The sequence below is a fragment of the Brachionichthys hirsutus genome, chromosome 7 (assembly GCF_040956055.1).
Source record: "Brachionichthys hirsutus isolate HB-005 chromosome 7, CSIRO-AGI_Bhir_v1, whole genome shotgun sequence".
NCBI classification, from domain to species: domain Eukaryota; kingdom Metazoa; phylum Chordata; class Actinopteri; order Lophiiformes; family Brachionichthyidae; genus Brachionichthys; species Brachionichthys hirsutus.
The window spans coordinates 13,828,536-13,852,709 of record NC_090903.1 but is presented as its reverse complement, the minus strand read 5'-3'; the positions used below and the strand labels follow the sequence as shown (position 1 = coordinate 13,852,709).

The 24,174-nt window shown below is 42.7% G+C and overlaps 1 long non-coding RNA gene across 1 annotated transcript; it reads left to right on the top strand.

Moving 5' to 3' along the window:
• On the top strand, window positions 1–23,898 carry LOC137895881 (uncharacterized). The gene is made up of 5 exons (XR_011105565.1): window positions 1–183; window positions 7,738–7,797; window positions 20,193–20,245; window positions 21,767–21,921; window positions 22,826–23,898. It is a non-coding gene; the product is annotated as an uncharacterized lncRNA (long non-coding RNA).
• Window positions 23,899–24,174: the final 276 nt, after the last annotated feature.

Genomic DNA, 24,174 nt, shown 5'->3' with positions numbered 1-24,174 from the left:
ACTGCAGAAGACGGATCCAGTGCAGCAATTAAGAAAGTTTCAGAAAGTCTCTGAGGACCGGCAGCGAGAAAACGCGCGCGGGAATCGTGTTCGGGAGGATTTTTATTCACCTGAAAGTGAAAAGGAAACGCCAAATGTCTGAGTTTAAAAAGAAAACGACCGCCCGACCTCCGGGGATGCGGGGTAAGTCCCTCAGTTGATTCCCCTTCTTCCAATTAGATGCGTAAAAGTCATCCACGCAGCTCCGCTGATCGGCTGCGAACGCGAAACCTGCACGCGCTCGACTTATTGGCGCACTTTTACGCGGATATTTACGCATTTCCTTATTTTTTCTGTACTCGATTTAACATTTCAGAACAGTCAAACATTCTTAAAAAAAAAAAAAAAAAAAAAGTAGAGAAGTCGAGCGCCCTGCAGCGCAATGACGCACACGGGCGGGTGGCGCACAGATAAAAGGAACTATGCGGTGTCAGAGATAGTAGCCAGACCTTCCTCTTCCTCTTCTCACAGGCTGTTGAATGGCTCGTTTCTTCCCATTTATTTTAATGGGCAGCAGCATTTCTGTGGTTCGCTCATGAGTGCGGGACGCGCTTTGTTCCCTGAGCTCACGCGCGTGATCCACGCGTGACGTCCGGCTGGCAGCGTCACCCTCTGGAAAGAATGACCAGAATGCACCGGGCGTCACTCAAATAGTACCTGAAGAAAGGGAAACCGCTCTGCTGCGTTCAAGTACTGTCGGACAAATGACATCATCATCCCTAATAGGATGATTCTTTCTTTTTTTGCTGCATGAGGATGCGCACTTTTTGACAACTGCACATTACAGTGATGTATTAATAGCACACAATAATTATTATTTTTAAATTCATTTTACATATTAGTTAAGTTAGATCAAATAGGTAGCTGCTTCCTTAGTAGCTGAGCAGTTTGTCTTGTCATCATTGGACAGCGGCTTTAACATTTTATTAGATGTCTTTTATCTAAAGGAAATCCGTGTTTACGCTCAGAGCGATTTGCTCACTGTTGTTGCCGCCCCGATGCTGCAGAAAGCTCTTCAAAAGTTGCCTGAATTAGTGCGGATAAAATGTGACATGTGACAAACATGAAGAATAACACACAATCAAACATTCATTTTTCAGATCGTGGCTGTTTGTGTCTTGTGTTCCATCTTGTCAAGTTTGCAGATCTGATTTCAAGCACTAAACTTCTTTCATAACCTTAAACAAGAAACCTGGAATTAACTTCCGGCATGTCGGCATGCATCTCGGCCTTTAAAACAAAACTCCACAGATATAGAAGTTGAATCACGGAAGCTCTGGAGAAAGCTTCTGGGCTTTGCGTTGTCATGACGTCCACTGCATGGTGAGGACCTTGAAAACTGAGTGGACGTGAATTGGACTTTTAGCATCCCACACTAGTCTTTTTTTCTGTTTTATATATAATTCCACCTGAAGGTATGAAGTCTTTGCGCTGATTTTATCATTTCCAACGGTCACAAACTCACCAATGTGACAGTTACAGCATCCTCCTTCAGTAGGGAAGGGGTTCTGCAACCGGTTCTGTTTCCGCTGAAGCAAAAGTTGAAGAACCAATCTCTTTGTAAACCCTTTTTTTTTTTTTCACGTTTCCCTTCTGCCCGTTGTCAGCCCCCCCCCCCCCCCCCACCGGTTGCATTCTGCAGGCAAACCCTTCATGGCGATGTGGTGAATCTGTGTTTCACAATGGGCAACGTGGGATTTCCCTGGCCCAGTTTTCTCCGTTCATGCGGCAGGGACATTGAGAAAAGAGGAATAGGGTGCGTGAAGCGGGAAACAGAAAGGGTGTGTGTGTGTGTGTGTGTGTGGTGTAAAGACACCAGCTCAGTTTCCTTGTTCTATTTCCCAGCGACCTCGGCGGCACCAACTTCCTCTTGTTGCTTGCAGCCTTTTGCATCCCCGGCAGTAAAATAACGTTCACCCCTATAGCTTCGATCGGATGTCAATTCAGGTCCAGGACGTACTCTGTCCTTACTAAAGCTAACTACCATGCCGCACAATTTGTCGGCCTCAGGTACAGCCATGGTGTCACAATGAGTTTACCATATGCGCGTACTTGCACTTAGTGCTATAAGCCTCCAAGGAATTTAGTTGCCATGGTGAAGTTGCATCGTTGTCATAACGGCGATGACGGTAAAGAATGTCCTTTGTGTTGTGGGTCAGTGAGCATGGAGAATCCACAGCAACGCTACACGGCTTAAAACTACTGGAAGTCGCAGGAGATGCAGGAAGGAGGTCAGATCGGCAGGTTTACTCCCAGTTCAGCTTCACCACAGCCAGGAGGGATTCTCTCCTCTTCATCGGGCTTTGAAGAATCAGCCGATCAAATCAAGGCCTGATTTAGCTCTTTTTAACTGATATAAACCCCCGATGATGGTCGATTGAACTGTAACCTGCGGTGACTATTTCTGGCCACTTGGGGCCAGCATAATCGAGCCATGTTTGTTCACGTGAAATCCCAGTGGATGCAAAGCACTTGAGATAAATTTTTGGATCTCATTAGCATATTGTAGCAAGTCTTTCACATTTTGAATTTACTTGCTAATCTGTCTCTTGTCTGTGTTAAAATAGGGAGCTAGCCAAGAGGCAGTTACCCTTGTTTAGGATTAAAACGCAACTTCTTAGCATTTCTTTTTTGTTACATAATAAAAAATTAGATGCTATTGCATAGATTAATTCATTTTAGAGGAGCAGGCATGTCTAAGGCTAACTGTGTCCGTCTGGTTCTCGTCCGCATGCTAATCTAAGCGCTAATATCCTCCTAGCCTCATATTTAGTGAGGACATGAGATTCGTCTTCTTCTCACAGCCATAAAGAAAGTTTCCCAGGATCTCGATCATTCTTCTGGGATGATTTCCACCTTAACAAAAATAATATTTACAGAGAGATGTAGCTCTTCAACTGCTGCAGGCGGCCGAAGCGTCACAAAGTCTAAAAGCACCTTTCTGTGGAGTCACAGGAAGTGTGCTTCGTGGTGCATGCTAACACAAACCCATGTGTCACTGTCAGGCGCCCGTTGCTATATATAGTAATAAGTACCAGCAGAACTCTCGTCTCCAAGATGAACGTCCTTACGATGAACTTTTCGGGAAGTAATCGCAGCTACCTCCTCGCCGGTAGCTTCACAGGTGTTGTGTTGCATGTTTCAAAATTACCACTGAAGCCTGAGGGATGGTGGGAAATAAAATTATTCCACTGAGTTTGTTTTTTTTCTTTTTATATACAAAATTCTAAATTGAACCACATCAAGATATGTGCTGAAATTAACATGGAGTAATGTGAGCCTATTTGCATTTAGAGTGCATGAAAACGTGGAGCCTCCTGTGGGGGGGGGGGTATTTCGGTGTTCTTGTGCACACTGCATGGCTGAATGTGTGCAAAGGTGTGACTCATGCGGCGAGCTGCAATCTCGTGTGTGTGTGTGTGTGTGCGTGTGTGTGTGTGTGTGTGTGTTTACAGCGGGTTTAGAGCTAAAATGATCAGCATAACCGGTCAGCAGTATTTAAAAAACATCTTATATCAGCTGATAACTCAGAGGACATAGTTGCGTGGGTGTTTTATCGTGATTGCTTCTAATCTGGGTGGTGCAGAATGAACTGGAATAGAGCTACACCCTCTTTTCCTGCAGGGTACGGTGCATGCATCCCATATCCGCTATCAGCACTTGAACTTTTACACATGTCCGCCCTCTAAACTGCAGCAATAACACAATAACAGCACAACACACACCGAGTGGTGACTGGTTTAAAGATGAACTACTGGTTTCGTGTCAGGTGCTGCCACGGGGTGCAGCTGGCTGAAGGAAGGATGCGTGACAGTTTTTGCGTTCACTGTCTAACTAACTAACGTCCACGAGGACACTTTACACTCCCATTGTGGGGGTTTCAGTCACAGCTACTGGTTTCCAGTAAAGACATGAAGCTTGCAGAGGAAGTGGTGGTGGAGCCTGAAACTTCAGAAAACCCCCGTTTTCAAACACTACTGCCAAATGTTGTTGTTTTTTTTACTCGTGAACTGCTTTTTTTTTAATTATTCAATTGAATTCCAACTTCAAAAAGATTACATGTTTCATAAGTGTTGCTGCACTAGATCACAGAATATCTGCGTTGTTTAAGACACCAAAATTATCTAACCTAAAAGTATTTTGGTGGAAAATCAGGCAGTGTTTATCAGCTCCTTTTGGATTCTGCAGCATTTACTGCACTTTTTAGACGAGGTGGAGACAACAGCACCACACTGTACTGAATGCAGGCTTTTGTCGCCACCTAGTGGAAAAGCTGACGTGGTGCAAAACACAAAATATCAAATTTGTTAAATATATTATTTTTTCTGGTTTCAAGACTTTATTTTACTTCCAGCATGCCGGTTAGGAATGAAATTGCTGTGGCGGCTTGGGGTGATCTGGGGGCTTATGTTGCCGTTGTTGGGTCCGGGATGGCTGCCCCGTTCTTAGGTGGAGGTTTCACGCATGCCAGATCCACCTCTCCAGCACATATCGAAACTCGTTTAGAGAATCAACTCCGCCCACAGATCTCTGAGTCAGTGGAGGTTGCTGGTTCAGTGTTTGTGGCTCTCACTATGCTCTTTCTCTTTTTCCTCAGATCTGAGAACTTGGTGATCCATACTTTCCTCTAGAGACGAATGTGAACCTGGTGTATTGGGACAACTCTTGGTGATGATTGGATGGAAGGGGTAGAATTAAGGGGCACAAATAAATCCATTGCACTTTCTTCTCAGAACACTGTGTATTTGTCACTTTTTGTTTGTCCATGTTGTGTGTTCACTGCGGTGTGCACAGCCCTCTACGGCGGTAAGCAGGTAATAAAACCAATAAAATAGGAATAGGCTAGTCTGCCAAGAGGGCAGGTGACGGTCACAATCACTATAAGAATAAAAATTGCATAGAACTCTAACAGTGACTGACGTTATGTGCGTCACTGTGGAGCACGAATGCAGACAAGGTTAAAAAAAAAAAAAAAGGAATGAAATTTTGGATATTTAAATTTAAATTATTATTATTATTTTTACAATTGTGGATTTAATGAAGTTGACACACATTAAAAACAGATTCCGGATACAAGCGGTCAGAGAGACAGGCTGAGGAGCTCAGAGGGAGGAACTCGGAGCTGAGCCGCTGCTCCTCCACATCGAGAGGTGGCTGGGGCATCTATTTCTGATGCCCCCTGGGGAGGTGTTCCGTGCATGTCCCACCGGGAGGAGGCCTCGGGGAAGACCTAAGACACGCTGGAGAGACGATGTCTCTCTGCTGACCTGGGAACGCCTTGGGATCCCCCCCCTCCTGGAAGAGCTGGAGGACGAGGAAGTCTCTGCTGAGACTGTTGACCTCCGCGACACCGCCACGGATACGCGGTGGATGATGGATGATGGATGGATGGATGGACTCTGAAGTCCAGATACTTGTTCCTGCCAGCAGAGGGCAGTGTTTCAACCACCATCATTATCATCATCTCTCTGATTATTACTCCGTGTCTTCCGGCCCGCCAGCACACAATCTGAATTCTTTCAGAGTGTTATTTCTCCAGGGTGAATGATGGAACTCCACCCCCTGCGGAGTGGGCGGTATTGATTGGTTGTGGCGCCAGCTGGCGATATTGATTGACACAGTTAAAGACATCGATGGGCTAGCGCAATGAGAAGCAGCCAGGTTTAGTTTCACACAGTCATGGAGCTCAGTGCCTAATTCAGTGCCTGTGTGTGTGTGTGTGTGTGTGTGCGTGTGTGTGAGAGAGCTCTTTATCGCTATTGATTGAAGCTGCAGTTGAAGTTTTACTTTGTGACGGGACGGGACGTGCTAGCGCTTCATGTGTTTTCCTTAGCATGCTAACGGTCACTAAAAGAATATCCAAAGAATAAACACTTATTTTGATAATGACAGAAGATTTGGACAGTTTGTATTAATTTTTATATAATTTATTTATTGTTCTGCTTTTTTTTTAAATCTCTAAACTAAAGCTACATACATTATTAGCCTACTTATTTTTATTCAATGATCTACAGTGGATGATAGTAAAAAAAACAAAAAAAGAACCCTCATGAAAATACTTGAGTAAAGTAAAATATTACATTTCATTTAAGAAGAGGAAATGTTTCAATCTAATGAATTTACTTGTTAAATGTTTTTCCTTTACGCTTGATGAAAACCTACAGAATGTCTCGCTGGTTAGCCCATCGTGACCTTTGATGAAGGTCAACTTTTCAGTGACCCTCGGAAACAAAGACGTCCCACCTGCAGCAGCAAGCTTGGTGGGCTTACTCAAGCATTAATCATCTGTGTCTACATCACACACGCTGCCCACAAGACCACACACACACACACACACACAAATAGTGTTGCACAGAAATACCACCCACACTAAAAATTCTTAAGATGAAGACGGTGAGAAATCCTCATCGGTTCCCACACCGTCACGGGATAACGCGCGTCTTCAGTGTCTCAGCCAACACACACGCACATGCACGCACACACGCACACACACGCACACACACACACACACACACACACTGTCTGTGTCTTGGTGGACTAATCAGAAACACAATGGAGTCTCAGTGCACCGACTCAACACTAATGTTGTTTAGACTATAGAGGAGGTGAGTCAGATCCTCTGCTCTCCCTCTGCTCCCAGAGACAGAGGAGAATTCTGTGGGAGTGGGTCAGAACCCCCCCCCCCCCCCCCCCCCCCCCCCGGTGGAAACCTTTATTAATGATGTATTTATTTTTACTCAAAGCAGATTACACAATAGAGATGGGATCAGTCAGGCTTCCAGCTGTTGATCATCAGCTCTCCTCTTGCTAGCCTTTAGGCTAAGCTACGCCGTGTGCATAAATGTCAGTGACATCATCAGGTTCCTGCTATGAACATTGCATTGGATTGAACATGGCGGATCATTTATTGGAGAACCTGATTCTCGTAACAGAAAGAAATGGACTGTTCCACACTTCCTGTCTCTTTTGGCGGGATTCAAGTCCAGAACCTCCTGATGTGTCGGATCCTTCGACTGTGACTACGCGATAGTTCAGAGAAAGAAGGGTCTGACGTTCCCCAGCAGGGTGGAGGAATCCGTGAACTCCTTCGGTCCTCTGGTTGAATCGGGCTCGGGATCCGTCATGAAATGGAGCGGCGGTTCTAAACCCAAAGCTTCCTTTCATGAAAGACACGGCTTTCGGTTTTGACACCTCACAGAATGCTGGACTCCACGTCTCCCGAGAAGTTTAAATGTGGACGGGATTTCTGGGAAAAGGGTTCGAGCGTTCTAAACTTAGCTCGGATTGTTCTGCTTCTCACGACGCCCCGGGCGAGGTCGCTTCACGGGTCGAGTTCTCAGGCCGCTGTCTTGTCACGCGGTGATGACGTAAGGGAAAGAGAGAGAGCATCGTGTGTGTGTGTGTGTGCCTCAGAAAGTTGGCCACTCATTAGTAGAGAGCTCTCGCAGGAAGTGGTGGATGATGACTCAGCTGAGCCACGCCCCTCTCTCTCTCTCCTCCCTCTGTCATCTGCTTTTGCTCTGCATTCTATTCATTCCTCTCTTCTATTCCGCCTCATTATTTTCTGTCCTTCTTTCTATCTAAAGCGATACCCCTCGCTCCTCTTTGATTGTTCTGTGTGTGTGTGTGTGTGTGTGTGTGGGAAGACAACTAGCTTCTTTCAAAGTGATTAAAATATTCCTTCCCCCCCCCCCACAGACCCTGTGTCTCTGCCCTCAGTGAAGGCTCTCCGATGAAGAGGAGGATGAGGACTTATCGGTGAGTGGAAACCCCTTTTTGAGAAATCTGCTGGTGTTTATGATGCTCAGAAGGAATGCCGGTCAAGAGAAGCCTCCGTTCGTGCTTTCATGAGAGAACGGTCTCTGATCGGCGCTTCTGGTTCTGGAGCTTCTCTGAGATGATCTGAAGTAAAACAGATTTCAGGTTGTTTTTCTGCTGACTTGAGATAAAGGAAGGTTTAACTTCAAACCTTAAAGCGCAGCAGGGGAAAGTGTTTTTTTTTTCTTCTTCTCATGGCAATCAGAATGAGAAATTAGAACTAAAACCTGAGGACAGGCTGCCGGCCAAATATCAGACTCAACATCTGAGGCTCATCTCAAGTTGACCACATCTGTGAACCTGAAAGCGGCAGCGCCTTTAGAGTTTTAACGAGTGCGTGAGTAAGACACGTTTGGGTCAGGGGGGGGGGGTCATGTGACCCGTGCTTCTCATGGTGTTCGCTAAGACGGTGCTAGTTACACACATTTAGTACACGATAAACACACACGTATTGGACTGGCAAAGCTGCACTGGGAACGTGCTGGGATTGGTTTTTTTCAAGATGATCAGGATCCAGGCCAGGAAGCTGGGACCATGGAGGGAGGGAGGGGGGCAGGACAGTCCAGAGGATGAAATCAGACAGGATGGAAGAGCCATTGAGGGAGGGGTGTGTGTTTGTGTGTGTGTGTTTGTGTGTGTGTGCGCGTCAGTCCTTGCCACTTCTTGTCCATGTGTGTAAGAGCCACAGAACACTGCGACCTTGTCCTTGGGAAAATGTTTGGTCTAACAGACAGATAAGCCCAGCTGCGTGGTGCCCTCTCTGATGGGGGAAGGAGGGGGGGGGGGCAGAATAATTCAAATTCTAGCCAAAAAACTATGAATCTGTCTTGATCCAATTGATCCTCGGTAAATCCACATCTCGGGAGCCGAGGAGAGACCTCCGTCCCTCTAAGTCTTTGCCAAGTCCGGCAATCTGTCGAAACAGCCTGCTGGCGCAAGGTGGGCTCCAGTCTCAGCTGTTCTTCCACGGATCGGGCCATGAGCTGAGGTGGACGAGCTCACGGGACAGTCCCTCGATCCGGGCCAACACCCGGTCCCCCCAAAGCCTCGAAAAGCACTTTTGGATTCATGGTCAATTTATCAAGAAGTGTGAAAGCCGCTCCTTTGCTCCTCTTGACTACGCATCGAATATTTCATCCACTCTCATGTCTTCCCTCACTCTTTCACTCGTTCTTCATGCCGCTCATAACTGCCACACCCACCTATGTCCCGCCCTGCCACACCCCCTCCACCCTCCCGTTTACGGTAAACGTGTGTTCTTTTTTATCATCTGTCTGCCCGGATCAAGCCACACAGTTAGTTTTGGTATCATGTCCGTATCACCACCACTGACAGAGACTGAGAACAGTGTGGCGTGGGTGGGTGGGTGGGGGGGGTGGGGCTGCGGCAGAGATGACTCAGCGCTCTGCTGCTGCTCGCAGAAACACCAGATCGTCTCCCACTCCCACTCCCACACCCTTAAAGAAACCGCGAGGCCCACCGGAGAAATGATGACGCGCATAAATCTGATGTTCCTTTTTAAAATACACAGTAAAAGGTGATGGATGAGGGCGTGGCCACATCAATCCCGTTGAAAACACTTGTAGATCGCCGGTTTATTGGTGTGACTTCTCCTGTTGCTTTTAAATCACTTCATACCTCCTGATGTAAATGAATCGATCCAGAGTTAGAGGCGTGATCGCCTCAAAGAATAAAAGGGAGAGAAAAGAAAAACGTGTGCAGCCGGCTGCAGGCGGACGGAGGCGCTTTGGAAGTTTGTCGAATCGTTGTGACAATATTTTTCTGTCTGTAAATCAAAACGGGCTCAGATGGTGTGAAAGAATACATTTAAATGATTATTGAACTGCAGGGATCAACAGGCTGTTGGTTTTTGAAGTGTGTGTGTGTGTGTGTGTGTGTGTGTGGGACGGTCTGACGTACAGTAAATGACTAAGAAGAACACAAACCACCGGGAGATCGTAACAGAATTATGATGACAAAGACTCTCATATTCTCGCTTTCTCATCCGGCAGCTAAAACTACAGAAAAATGACTCATAAATAATTCTGATTTGTGAAATCCTGAGGTCACGTTAATCTAGTTTTGACTTCATCCACCAATATGATCATTTTAATGAATCAATATTGCCCACACATGTTAACGCTTTGCTGTGGAAGCTTTACAGAGCTAAATAAAAATAGAAATGCCAATACTTAATCCATTGCGAAACAAAATATTCTCAAATGTGAATTCAGATTATTTTTCTCATTTGTTATAAATCTATTTTTGCTGATTTGGAACGTAGATATAAGTAATTCTAATATATCGCTATAAATTGTGGAGAATTTTCTCCACCGAATTGTTCATCAGTGATCGCAGCTTTTAACAGGAGGAAATATTTAAATAAAATAAATTAGGTCTGCTTTTGTTCTGCTATATCGGATTGGAGACATTGCATCGCAGTCTTCCAAGCAACAGACACAACTTCATAAATAACAATGAATAAAAGTAGAGTCGTCTAAAAACATTCAAAACAGGAGGGCCTGTAGGAGGGCCTGTAGGAGGGCCTCCAGCAGGGCCTCCAGCAGGGCCTCCAGCAGGGCCTCCAGCAGGGCCTCCAGCAGGGCCTCCAGCAGGGCCTCCAGCAGGGCCTCCAGGAGCCGGGGTTGTTATTTGGGGTTGTAAGAACAGAGAGGAGACTGGAAAGAAGTGGCGAATGTCTGACGTCAGAGACTGCCCTACCGTCTCTGTCCACTAGAGGGCGACTCGACCTCACTGAACAGCGTTAGTGGTCCCGTTTTTTCCCCATCATCGTCTTCCAAGGCTCGGTAAACTTTATCTGTATAAATAAAATCTCCCGAAGGCCGACACAGACCTGAAACAGTCACCGCTCCGCTGGTTAAAAGTGTTTACATTTATTTCTGTCAAGATTTACACATTTCTCTTCACCACTTCTGAATCTTTGCACGTTCCGCTATTATTACCTTGATTTTTCTGGTTTCCAGGCTTGAAAATAAGCTTCCGTTTATTTGCATTTATTTAAAGTTACATTTTCGACCCGTGTTTGTTAAGATTTGTTGTGAAGAACGTTCGCAACAATCCTCCTCTTGCGTCTGAAATATAATCCATGTTTTTTGCCACCGCGTCCCTTTCTTGTCAGGTTTTTCCAAAATGTGAGTTTTGTTAAATTCAAACTATAAAGTAAAAGTTTCCCCACACTAGCTGTTTTAAGTTAAATGTTACTGACGTCACCGTAAATATCAGGTTTATTGAAAAGTAAAAAAAACGCCTTTTTTTATTTTTGAAATGAGGCGTGGAAAATGCATTTTTAACACGACTTTACCAAGTTGTTGTTTTTTAACTACACTGATGAAAATTAGATATAAAATCCACAGCAGCTGCAGGAATTAATTTAAAATGATAGAGATAATCAGAAATGCTGCCTGTGATGCGTTCACAAAAAAAGAAAGTAAAACCGCAGAAGAATAATTTGACGTTTGCTTTTAAACATTTTAAATCCAGTTCGATGCCTCCCTTCTGACGCTTGATGGAGGATTGTTGTTGAAACACTACAGTTTTATTTATTTCTTCATCTTATCACCTCCGTCCTGTTAATAATTAATAGATCTTTAACCACTGAATTATTAAACCTATTACGCTTCATAAATGAGTGGCATTTCTTTCCCACGTCGCTGCAAAAATAACAAATAAAATATGACGCTGCTCTGAGACTAAAACGTGTGTTTTCCATACAAGGTGTTACCGGCTGCCGTGACACCGGGGCCGTGTCGTTATCAATAAGGTTTCTGACTGAAAACTAGAGGGGATCATCCAAATGTCAAAATGAGGAGACTGGCGTCTGGCTTTCCCCCCCCTTCTCACAAACGAATCAGGGGTTTATTGCGTCAGTTAATATTTTAATTAACAGATAATTAATGTTTTATTTCACACTGAATTATCGATTTACATCTGTATATTATCTGATAATCAATAACTCCTTTCTCTCTGGATGTCCAGTGTTTTGTTGTAAAAACAGCGTTAGAGTAAGTTTTTTTTGTTTTGTTTCGTTTTTAAAAAAGCGCTCTAAATATAGAAATAACCAAAAATTAGTTCTATATTTAACGTCACACACGTTTAAACTTCGACTCGTCTATAAGAACCCGCAGATAAACCAGGAGGAACCGAACGCGGCCCTCCTGGAATGTCGCGCTTTTACCGCTAAATCCCCAAAACGCATTTACAGCCGCTCGATGACGACGATCTGTCCAATCATCGTCCGAATTTCCCTCTCTTTGAACACACTCTTTGAAAAGCTATATGAAGTTTCACATCTTTATTCTCCATGTGCGCGTGTTTGTGCGTTTCTGAATCACCTGCGGTTGTGAGGAAGATAAAATTCACCCCGACGGCGTCACTGATGATGATGATGATGATGAATATATTTAAGTCACAGACTTAAGACTGACTTTAAGTCAGCAGAACCTGGATATTAAGAGGAGATGAACGGCAGCTTTGGGTGTCCAATCAGGTGGATCGATGGACGCACCATTTAGAACATGGATCACAATTCAGCTGAAACGAAACAAACATGCCTTTTATTTTACACGTGTTAATGCGCCTAAACACAAATGTTGCTCTAAAAGGTGGATTATAAACTGTTAAATACACAAGATGGTATTTTTTCTGCTTTCTGCCCGAGCTGACGTCACAAAAAACGCCGTATTTAGTATAACTGGCACCTCAAAGGGCAGCACAATAATCGCTTAATAGTTGATTAAACTCAGACATTAATCAATTTTAAAGAAGAACAATCCAATAAAGCGGTGACTTTTTGAAATGTAACTCTTTGTTTATGATTAAAAATGACTCTTAATGATTTTATGGCGTTGCTTAATTAGGGGAATTTCACTTTTGTGCATTCTGTTGTGTTTATATAAAAAAATGTCATCTATGTCTGTCGAGCATGTTTAAACATGAAAGTAAAAAAAACAAAACAATTAATATTTTGAATAACATCAATTATAAATACGCTGGATTGGACCGGGACCAGAGGAAATATCTAAATCAATAACTGATATTTTATAACATATTTAAAATATTCATCATCTCATTATGTCATTTCCAGAATGATGACACTGAAACCTGTGTGTGTGTGTGTGTGCGCGCTATATGCTACGTTAAAGCTGCTAACAGAGCTAAATGCAGTAAATCGGTGAAATATTAACCACCTGCCTCACCTCATGTCAGAAATGTCACTTTCTGTCTGCAGTCTGAAGCGTTTCCTGATGTTCCACGTGTCGGCGTGGCATTTAGAGCAGACGAGCGTGACCTTTAAACGTTCGCCCTGAGAGGGAAACTCATTTGAATCTTGCACACGGCTGTAAACAACACAAACATCACCTGGTTATACTACAGGAGTCTAAAAATACCAGATCCACGGGATGGTAGGGAGGGGAGGAGCGGCTGGGCGTTCACGCCAGACGGATGCCGGGATAGTAAAGTGGACTGACGTCCGCCATGCTGCGTGCTTGTTTCTTTTCACCCGTAGATATGTTGTTGCTGTTCTGACAGAAGCTGATCGGGAGGCAGGCGATGAAGTCGGTATTTGGAGTACGAGTGACACGGCGTGCGTGGGCTTCGTTTTGGCTCCGCAGGTGGCATTGATGCACACACGATGTTAAAGGTCAGGTTGCAGCGACGCCGTTGCCTCCCGTCCAAAGAGCATGAAACCCACAAGCCTTCTCTCGGTTCTGGGTTTTAGAATTTCCTGTCCTGGGAGAGCTGAGCGTTCATGTGTTTATCCTCACCACTGGATCCTCTGAGCTGCAGCTGATCTCTGCCTGAAGCTGGTGTTAATTCATGAGATCGATCCCTGCTGGGGGGGGAGGGGGGTGCGTTGAATTTTAAGTATTGTATAACATTCATTAAAGCTCTGAGACACAAACGCTCCTCAGTCGTGCATCAAAGCTGCAATGAGGCCGCCGTTTGGTGTAGCTTTAGTGCTAACGCCTAAGTTTGAATTATTTAAGTTTTATTTTATTTTTAACCATATGTTGTGAGATGTGGATCCCCGGTGTCCCCCAACCAAGGTTCGGAGACCAGAACCGGAAAGGTTTAACACATATTTAATTTGCTGTCTTTGTTTCCTGCCACCCTGAGGGCAACACAAGAATCTGCCTTTGTGCCGTCTGTTGCCCGGGAGAGCGACCCAACAGGGTTTCCATGTTTGTCACCGCTGCTGCAACAGGAGGCGGAAGCTTTCTCGGGACGGGACGGCTCGACCGATTGGTTAGTTTTGGATTCTTAAATGAGAGCTGACGGCGTGAGTCAACGCTTCGGACAGAAAAATGAATGTTAGATTATTGTGGGTGGACCCGGATCAGTTTTACAACGATCCATGCGTTTGTGTAGCGTGAAGCTGAAAGAGACTCTAAATGAAGGAAGACATAAAAACAACAGCCTGAAGCTGAGTCTTTACTGTCAGATTTAAGGTTTAAAATCCAGTTTCATTTGGTTGAGTCTCCTCATTTGTCCCTCTGTAGCCGGACATGCTACCGGCGAGCGCGGCCTCTGTTGTGTGTTAAACACACTGATGAAGATGAGGGAGGCTGGGGGTTGAAGGAGACGAAGCTGAAGGGTCACCAGCTCAAGTCAAAACGAGTTTTTCGAGGAAGAGCTCCCAGCTCGGGATGAAAGCTTCCGGAAACTTTAACGGAACTTTAAGAGAGTTTTCGTGCCGCTGTCACTGGACGAACACAAAGTGTCTTCGTTTTCCTGCCGCCTGTAGGTCAGGATTCTACGGCAGCCCGAAAGGGACAAACTAAACCCGAGAGTCAGAGAACATAACAGAGTTTTCAGCAGCCAACGAGGGGAAAGATGAGGGGTGTTCAGTTGGTTGCAATCTAAAAACAAAACCACTAGATGGCACTAAATCACACATAAAATATAAACCGAGCTGCTGATATGAAATTTTGATTTCTTTCTTTCTTTTTTTCCTACATTTGTGCAAAAATAATTGTGAATTTAAAAACCCGTGATTTGTGATTTGACCACAAGCGTATTGGGCCCGCCCATGTCGGTGGCGAGGCGGCGCTGCAAATGTCGCTGTTTGTCACGAAAGAGGAAGTCGGCGTGGATAGTCCGATCAGTGGGAAGTAACATGTCGGTTTGACATTTTCCTGCCAGCACGTTGGAGATCTTGACCTCGCGTTGGTTCAGAAGAGCCAAAATGCCTCGACGAAGCTTCTGCATGAAGATTGTCCAACGGTGTCGCCGTAGCGCAGCGAAGAACGTCAGCGTTCGGAGCTTGGCGGTCGCCGCTTTCATTGCACACTTTGGACACGTGATTTAATTTGGTGTCAGTTTAACGTGAAGCCTCACATTAAATATTTGAGTTGAACCTGCGGGACAAAGGACGCGCAGGGACGCGAGGCCTCGCCGTGTCTGGTTGTCTCTTCAGCACCGCCGCAGCAGTTTTAGCACGCGATGTTCACGCCACCTCAAAATGGCTGTCTCGCAGCCATGTGGCTTCAGAGACATGTGGGAACATGTCTCTGCAGTTGTCCAACTGTCCCGTTTCCCCCCTTTCGCTCTTTTCTTGTCTTTCTTGCGTCTGCGTCTGTATTTGCTGTGAAAGCACACAAATCAAAAGCGGTTTGACGAAGAAGACATTGAAGGTGATGATTCAGATCAAACCTTTTCTTTCCTCTCTCGCTTCTTCATGAAACTTCTGACTCGTAAATATAATAGTATAACTAGTGGGTGTACTTGAAATCCTCTCGTGTATGTGTATATATATATATGATGTGTATATATATTGCTTGGCATAGTTTTGTCATAATTAACTGGCTTGCTTATGTTTTCTCTTTCCTTTCTCCTTCTTTTATTTCTAATCAAAAAAATACTAGAAATAAAAAAATGGAGGAAATACTTTTAAAATCATTCTCATACTAAATCAAAATAAGACCAGGCGGCTGTTTTGTGTTGCAGAAATCAAGTTATTTTTCAATACAAAACCTTTTTATTTGAAGTCTTTTTTCTTCTTTCCAGCCGTTTAATCTTCAGATTTCTGCTCTCTTTTATCTAAAAAAGAAAAAAAAAATCTGCAGCAGAGAAACAAAGAAAGGTTTTTCATCGCGTCTACCTGCTGTTCTCTGATCATCTCGGCTTCCTTTTCACTTTTTCAAACGTGCACCGATCCCACAGAGACAAAAAAACTCAGGCTCTGCTGCCCGGAGAAAATTTTTCCACCATAGTTTTGCTCTGATTTTGTGTTTGTTTTTTTTGTGAGGCGCTAGAAAATTGTGATCGGTGCTGTTTGGTGTTTTTAGTCTCGGGCCTCTGAGTGTGAGGAAAGTGAAGCTGCTGCTGTCGGTGCAGCAAAGAATATCAGGCCATTTATCTATGTGCAGCGTCTTTGCATCGTTGTGTGCATTTTAAAAATAAATCTAAAGTTGCAGTAAAAGTGAAACTCTGAATCAGAGTGAAATGACTTTGATCGATAAAACCTTTAAAGGTGACATAGAAACTGTGAGTGTGGGAGGAGGAGTGTTAAACGCTCGCAGACATTTTTATTCATTTATTGGGACAATCTAATGTTTCATATTTCTTCTATTGCTCACTCTTAAACTTTAATATTGATATATTCATTTTAGGTATTAGTATGGGATTCCAATCTAAAGTTGAAATGGGGTAAATCTTGATTATTACTTTATTACTTTGGCTTGAAATTAAACTGATTTAATCAAATAAAAATATGATGAAAACTGAAATGTATCGATTTAAAATCAAAGTTGGATGCTGAGAAGGGAAGTTTACATTTATTTGTGTCAGATTTGTTTTTCAGTACGGCACGCAGGCTCTCCGGTGACCCTGTTTGGCGTCGGGCTTGTTTTCATCTTATAAATAAATTCATTCAAGTCATACTGAAACTCTGATGCTTTGGAGTGATAATATTAACAGAGCGCGAAGGGGAAATTTGCCTTGAAATGTTCGTTATATGGCAACCCACTCAGTTTCGACTGGAAGAAGATGAAGAAGAAAAAACCTCCTTCTCACCTCTCCAGCAACAACAGATGCACTTTTAAAACAAATGTTATTCTCCAGCTGCAAGAAGCTGTAATTTAAGTTTAGATTGAAATTTGCACGGATTTCCATTTCCTAATTTTTGACTCATGATGATTTCTTTATTTTGCTTATGACTGAGATGGAGGAAATATTCCAGTTAGTCACTGAATATCTGTCGTGGTATCTTTGGCAATCTAAATGCCGATGACTCAAATTCAGTTTGAATTTGAATATTAAAATTCACTTCACAAGGAGCTTTATGATTGGAATAATTTGACCTATATTTTCCTCTTTTATTCTAATCGATCTGATTGGCTGCTTCTGTCCTGCAGGAATCTGACAGCCCTAAATAATTCCACAGTCATCAGTTATTAACTGTCGACCCTCCCTGATTTAAATGAGACGATGAATGAACATATTACAATATTGTTTATGGTTTCAGTCGGCCGGTGATGCGTGATCAGAGTCCGTGGGTGGCATCACCTCACTAATGGCGTGTGTGTATGTGTGTGTGTGTGTGTGTGTGCGTGTGTTTATGCAGCTACTTTTATTGGCTGGTCTGTGTGTGTCTGATGTGTGTGAATGTGTCTGCAGGCTGTGCATTTTGTCTCTTTGTACTGAATTGTTGTGTTGTGTGTTTGCACACTGTTCCTGGACATACATTCATAAGAGGTGGGGTGGGGTGTGTGTTTATTTTGTTGTACTTGTACAAATTTACATTATTACACATTTAATACTACTAAGATATGATGTGTGTGTGCTCTTTTTGTGTATCTTTGTGTTGCAGTGTGTGAGCATATGTTAAATGTCTGTGCTCATTGTCATTTGATGACTGTGTGTGTTTTATTTGTTGTGTACGTAGTCATGATAATGATATTTATCATTATTTATCTCACATATGCTTAAAGATGCAGCTCATGTATCTGTTTGTATATTGCGTATATAATAATTACAACAATAATAATAGTTACTATTATTCTTAATAACAATATGCATTCTACTACATTTATGATCAGATTATGTACATTTATCTGTGACTATGGTTGTATTGTACACATTTGTGTACTCTTAGAGTTTGGTCTATGTGTGTGTTTACACAGTGTGTGTACATGTACACATGTTTGACAGTGTGTGTCCTCTAACACGCATAGTGTAGTCATGCTCCTGCTGTATGAGCTATTTGTTGTATGTTTATTTGCACATACAGTGTTTTTGTACAACCCCCGTTAAGCAGTGTAGTTTTTATACACACGTGAACATGTTTTTCTGCGTGTTGTGCGTCTGCGTAGTTTTTACACACACGTGAACATGTTTTTCTGCGTGTTGTGCGTCTGTGTAGTTTTTACACACACGTGAACATGTTTTTTCTGCGTGTTGTGCGTCTGTGTAGTTTTTACACACACGTGAACATGTTTTTCTGCGTGTTGTGCGTCTGCGTAGTTTTTACACACACGTGAACATGTTTTTCTGCGTGTTGTGCGTCTGTGTAGTTTTTACACACACGTGAACATGTTTTTTCTGCGTGTTGTGCGTCTGTGTAGTTTTTACACACACGTGAACATGTTTTTCTGCGTGTTGTGCGTCTGCGTAGTTTTTACACACACGTGAACATGTTTTTCTGCGTGTTGTGCGTCTGCGTAGTTTTTACACACACGTGAACATGTTTTTTCTGCGTGTTGTGCGTCTGTGTAGTTTTTACACACACGTGAACATGTTTTTCTGCGTGTTGTGCGACTGTGTAGTTTTTACACACACGTGAACATGTTTTTCTGCCTGTTGTGCGTCTCTGCATGCATGAGGACGTGTGAAAGAACTTGTTTCCTGTTCTCGCTCCTCATCTGTCCAACCAGGCTGACATTTTACGCATTCAAATCAGAGTCACATGTTGACCCTTCAGTCATATTACCGTAACCCACGGCGACTGCGTGTCAGACTGTAGGACGGGTTGAGGTTCTAGCGGTAAAAGGCTCAGAGAGGACATTTTGTGTCTGGAGCTTCGCCGCCATGTTGATGTTGTGAATGTTTTAATATTTCATTTACATTTATTTTAACTTTAAAACATCACTACTTTTCAACTCGTAGTTATTTTTAGTGTATAGCAGCTTTCTTAAATCATGCGTCGTGTTTAGGTTTCTTCTTATATATTATTTATTCATGTATATTTAGACCTGATTGGCTGAATGGCATTTTCCTCTTTCCGTCGCTTGACATTTATGACCTCACAGAACTTGTCTCGGCTTCAACTTCACGGTTTCTGAACAATTTGACCTTCGGATGTTCAGACAAAAAACAACAACAACAAAAACAATCAGTCCTCCATTATAAAGTTTGTTGTTTTCCCAATATCATAAGTACACAAAAAGTTGATTAATTTTAAATTGTTTCCGTTCTAATTACAAGGGCTTGAAGAAAACAATGTCCTTATTTGTGATGCAACCATGGTAACCACAGAAGCATTATTATCTCGTCCAGTAGGATACGTGGATTGCGACTGCTGATCGAGCTTTGAGCGTTGATGTCACGCGTGAATAAAACAAGGACACCGCTTTTATTTTGTTGAGGAGCAGCACAGCCCAACCGGAGATCAGAATCACGGCTGTGATTTTTGCTTTCGATCGATACGACGAACATCCCGGTTTTGACATTTGACCTTAAATACTCACAGACATGAAACCTCTGACTTCCCCTTCAAAGCTGTTTATTTACCTGCTGACATACTTTTTTTTACTGGAAGCCTCCTCGTTACCCGCGCCCTCCGTTGGCCCCTGAAAAGGAGGCATGCTCCTCGGCACGTATCACCGGGAGCACATATTACATTTTAACATTGAAAACCCAATTTACAGATTCAAAAATCAGTTAAAAACGGATTCACTTTTATTTTTCATGGTTGGTTGACAAAGGTACTAAGAACAATGTAGAACCTTCTGATGATGATCCAGATCACCATGTGGACGGAATTAGGAGGGGAACGAGCTGCTTGGCGGAGGTCTGCGCTCTGAGTGCTTTTCTAGTTATATATGTTGTGGCTCTAATTCTGCAGTGTTTTTTTTATTGTATTTTTGTATTTGCAGTCGTTGACGACTGTAGGTGTTTGTGCGACTGTTGGCGTCTGTGCGGTTGTACGGCGCCTCGGCTGTCTGAGTTCACAATTCACATGAAAATAGAATTCCAGCATTGAGAGATGATAAAAGAATTCTGGAGAAACCAATGAATGCATTTAATTAGACCCCCCCCCCCCCCCCCCCCCCCTGACGTTAAAATTGAAGTTGTGATTGTTCTTTCTTTTGCAGGGTTCGGTTTGCCGCCAAGCTTGGCTCCGCCTCTCCTCAGTGACGCTCATCTGGTGAGAACCCTTCCGCGTTATTTATGATGGAATAACTCTCATGAGCTTTAAGTCATAAATTAGTATGTGTGAACACATGTAATATAAAAACATATCATATACACGTATACAATATTAAGCATGTAAACCGGAGGAGCATCATCTGTCCTCCCTCACTCCTCATCCTCCCATCCTCTCTCTGATACCTTTAGGCCTTTAATTGGCCGGCCGGCTGACTGACTGACTGACTGACTGACTGACTGACTGACCGGCTGGCAGCTGCTCAGATTAATTAGCTTAAGTGGAGTCCATCCATTCATCATCAGCACCAAGTGATTAATACTTTTAAGAGTCCTGGCATCAGCTGGAGGGAAATGCATGTGATAGCTGCGTGTGTAAGTGTGTGTGTGTGTGTGTGTGTGTGTGTGTGTGCGTGCCATGGCGTGTTTAGCGCACTATACTGTACATCAGAGGGCAGAGATAAGCCGCAGCAGAAACAGACAAGAGTTATTATGCCCAGGACTGCGTTTGACAGGTTCACCCACCTCCTCCAGTCGGACGTCACTTTAACGCGTCAGGAGTTTTAAACATATTTTATTAGCGACAATTGGAAATTCAGAATAATCAATTATCTGGTTTGATTATGAAGGAATTATTTCACGACAGTTTATTTTAATTCCTTCCTTTTAAAGACAAAAGACAACTATCTCAAATTTTGTAAGACATTGATTACCAATTGCTAATAAACATTGATTGAATAAATTCAGCACTAACTAATTCCAGATTATCAATACGTCCATTAAAAGGAGATTTTTGAAAATCTTGTTTTATTTAATACATTTGCATATGATGCATAAAAAAATGCATAAAGGTCAAATGATAATGAGTAATTTGCTAATTACCCCTAAAGTGCAAACATTTCCATTTAATTTAAATTCAACCAATGAGATTTCAGCTGAACAGAAAATATCAATGAGTGGTTTGAGGCGTCTTTAAAATCATTGTGGCTGGTCTCAAAGATTCCTTCAAGGATAATCACCTTTTTATTGTTATAAAAGCCAAACTGATACTGAACTGCTGCTCTCTCTTAAATCGTCAGACTCCTGGGTTACATGCCGGGAAGACAAAGCTCCGTCGGGCTGCTCGATCCTGACCCTTCAGTAAATAATTCATCCCAGTCCTCCGTCCTTGTCCTGAGTGAGAAACATTGCTGGACAGCCTCTTAAATCCCACATCCTGTATTGTAAACAGTTGTTTACGGCGACCTGATGGGTTAAATATTTGTTTTTCTTTTGGAGTTTTGGAGTCCAAAATAAGCAAATAGTCGATTCACATCCATTTAAAGCGGTTCGGAAGCAAGCTGCAATTCAACAGGCCGGTGGGGGGGGGGGGGAGGAGAGTCGTCTCCTCAGCTCTTAACAGAATCATTAAAAGCATCACTGGAGATGAGAAATGTGTCTGTCGCTGTAAAAGTGCTAGGATAGAGGATTCAGGGGGGGAAAATGGGCGAGCGTAATTGATCTTCTTTGTGCCTCTTATCAGGTCTTTGATCAGCGTCTGGCTTTGGGACTTAAATATGGACATTCATCAGAGGCTGTCGGGCAGACGTCTCGTCGTTTGTGTTGCCTTTACGTTCCCTCCTTGTTCCGCTGACGTGAAACACCTTGACTGAATGAGAAACTCTGAATCCCTTTCAGGTGAAGAATCTTCCTGTCTGTATGGATATCTGGGTTTTCCACCGTCACAGTGCAGAAAGGCTGAATTTATTACAACACACCTGTCGTGAAAAGTGTAGATTATAATATGCGTGGATGGGGTGTGGAACATGATAGTCTTATTTATGACTAATGTCTCTGACTATGAATGCCCATTGAGTGATAAGTAAAGGATTATTTATGTCACCAGCAGCTGGAGAGGAGGTTCAGGGATCTGTTGAGGAGCCGGGTTCTCCTCTACCTGTGAGGAGTACAGTACTGATTTAACTTGATGAGGACCGGCCGCATGGACAAAAACAAACTGCTGTAAAATAAGCTTCATCTATTGTTTAGTATTTAAATTGGAGCTGCGACTACGTGAATCTTCAAAAGATTTGGTAATCATAAGAAAATCTTCCCGTCCTCCCTTTACTGATACTATTAATAAAATAATCATTATATTTTTTAATATTATGCTACTATTATATATTACTATGATGACTATTATTATTGCTATTAGTACAATTGCTATTAATATTACAATATTATTACATATAACTATGATTATTGCTATTATCAATATTGATTCTACTACATTACGAATATGGTTACCATTACTAATACTATTAATACTATTATTATTATTACTATTACATAGTATTAGTAGTAAGGATAATCATATTAAAATTATTAATAATACTAATACTATTATGATTACTACTGCTACTACTACTATTAATATTACATTACTATTAATACTATTATAATAAAATAATAGTAGTTATTATTACTACTACTACTACTACTACGTTGTTACGGTAACACATCAGCGGTGCGGGGCATCCTTGCAGGGGATCAGCAGGTCTTTTGACGCTTCCTAACCCTGTTATTCTCTTGTTTTATTCAGTTGGGATGTTGCTGAATCTGTGGGGTCATGACATCATCATCATGGGATGGGGAAGCTGGTAAGTGGCGACCACAGGCAGCGGCAGAAGAGGCGGCGCTTGTGTCCTGTGCTTTTTGCAGTTGGTTGTAGTTCCACGGAGTTTCCTCCAGAAATATTTGCTCAAATGTTGAAAGAAGGATCCAATTAAAGGAGGAGTAAGATTTTTACTTTATACGTTGCCCATCAAACGCCTGCAGCAGGTTGTTGGTGTTAAGTCCTTTTTTTTTTTGGCCTTTTCAAACCAGTTTTCCAGTTTTTCGGGCTGCCGGTGAATCATGCTGATGCTGTTGAAATCCTAGCCGGTGGTGAACACATGAGTAAAAGATTATTTATAAAGTCCTGACCTTCTTTAAATGGCAGCAAAATGTTCAAAATAAGAATGTATGGAAACTTATTTTAATGGAATGTTTCCAAAACAAGTAAAACATTCCAGAAATATTCACTGGAGATGTAAAAACCTTTTAACTCTTGCATTCATTTGCTGTATTTGTGCATAAATAATGAAACGAGGCTTTTGTTACGGCAGTGATCGACTTTTTCAGTAACATTTTGTAGAGATTATCCCTTAATGTTTGTCAGTTTTCCTTGTCCTGTTATTTTTATTATGACAGCCAGCAGGAAAAATAAATCTATACTGATATGTGATACATATAGTAGGTAGATTTAAATTCCCACCTCAATGCTTCTTTTATGCGATCAGTTTAAATTATTAATCAACCGATTTCTCCCCATTTTGACTGTTTGCATCCAGTGGAGGCTGGTTTAGGCGGATTTTAATTATTCTTCAATTATTCTGCAGTCAGGAGAAGGTCACCGATCGCTCAGTATTCAGAAGATAATTAGTGGAACGAGACAAAATGCTGAGAATCACCGGTTTAAAAATGTCAAATGTGGGTTTTATGATTGGTCAAATAAAACGACATTGTTCCCTCTGGAAACCAGAGAACAGAAGAACATGGAAGTACAACTACTGCAAAATTATCCCCTGATCCTGCCTGTAAGGAATGAGAAGAGCAATAAAGCGTCTGAAACCAGCTGACTTCTGTTGTTCATGTGTTTGAAGAAGAGGTGTCTGCTTCGGCTGCCCTGATATGATGCTGACCCTAAACTCGTATCTCTGCACTCATCTCCCAAAATAAAGCTGCTGCGTTCTTTCACGCTGTCCTCGATTGGTTCCCACCGATCGTAGGAAACGACAGCAGATTAAAGTTGCAACAAAAAAAACTTAAGAAAGGAAGAAACCAAACTGGGAATGAGAGAAAAATGTGACCTGAAGGTATTGAAACTGAGGCAGCATGGCAGGATGCTGG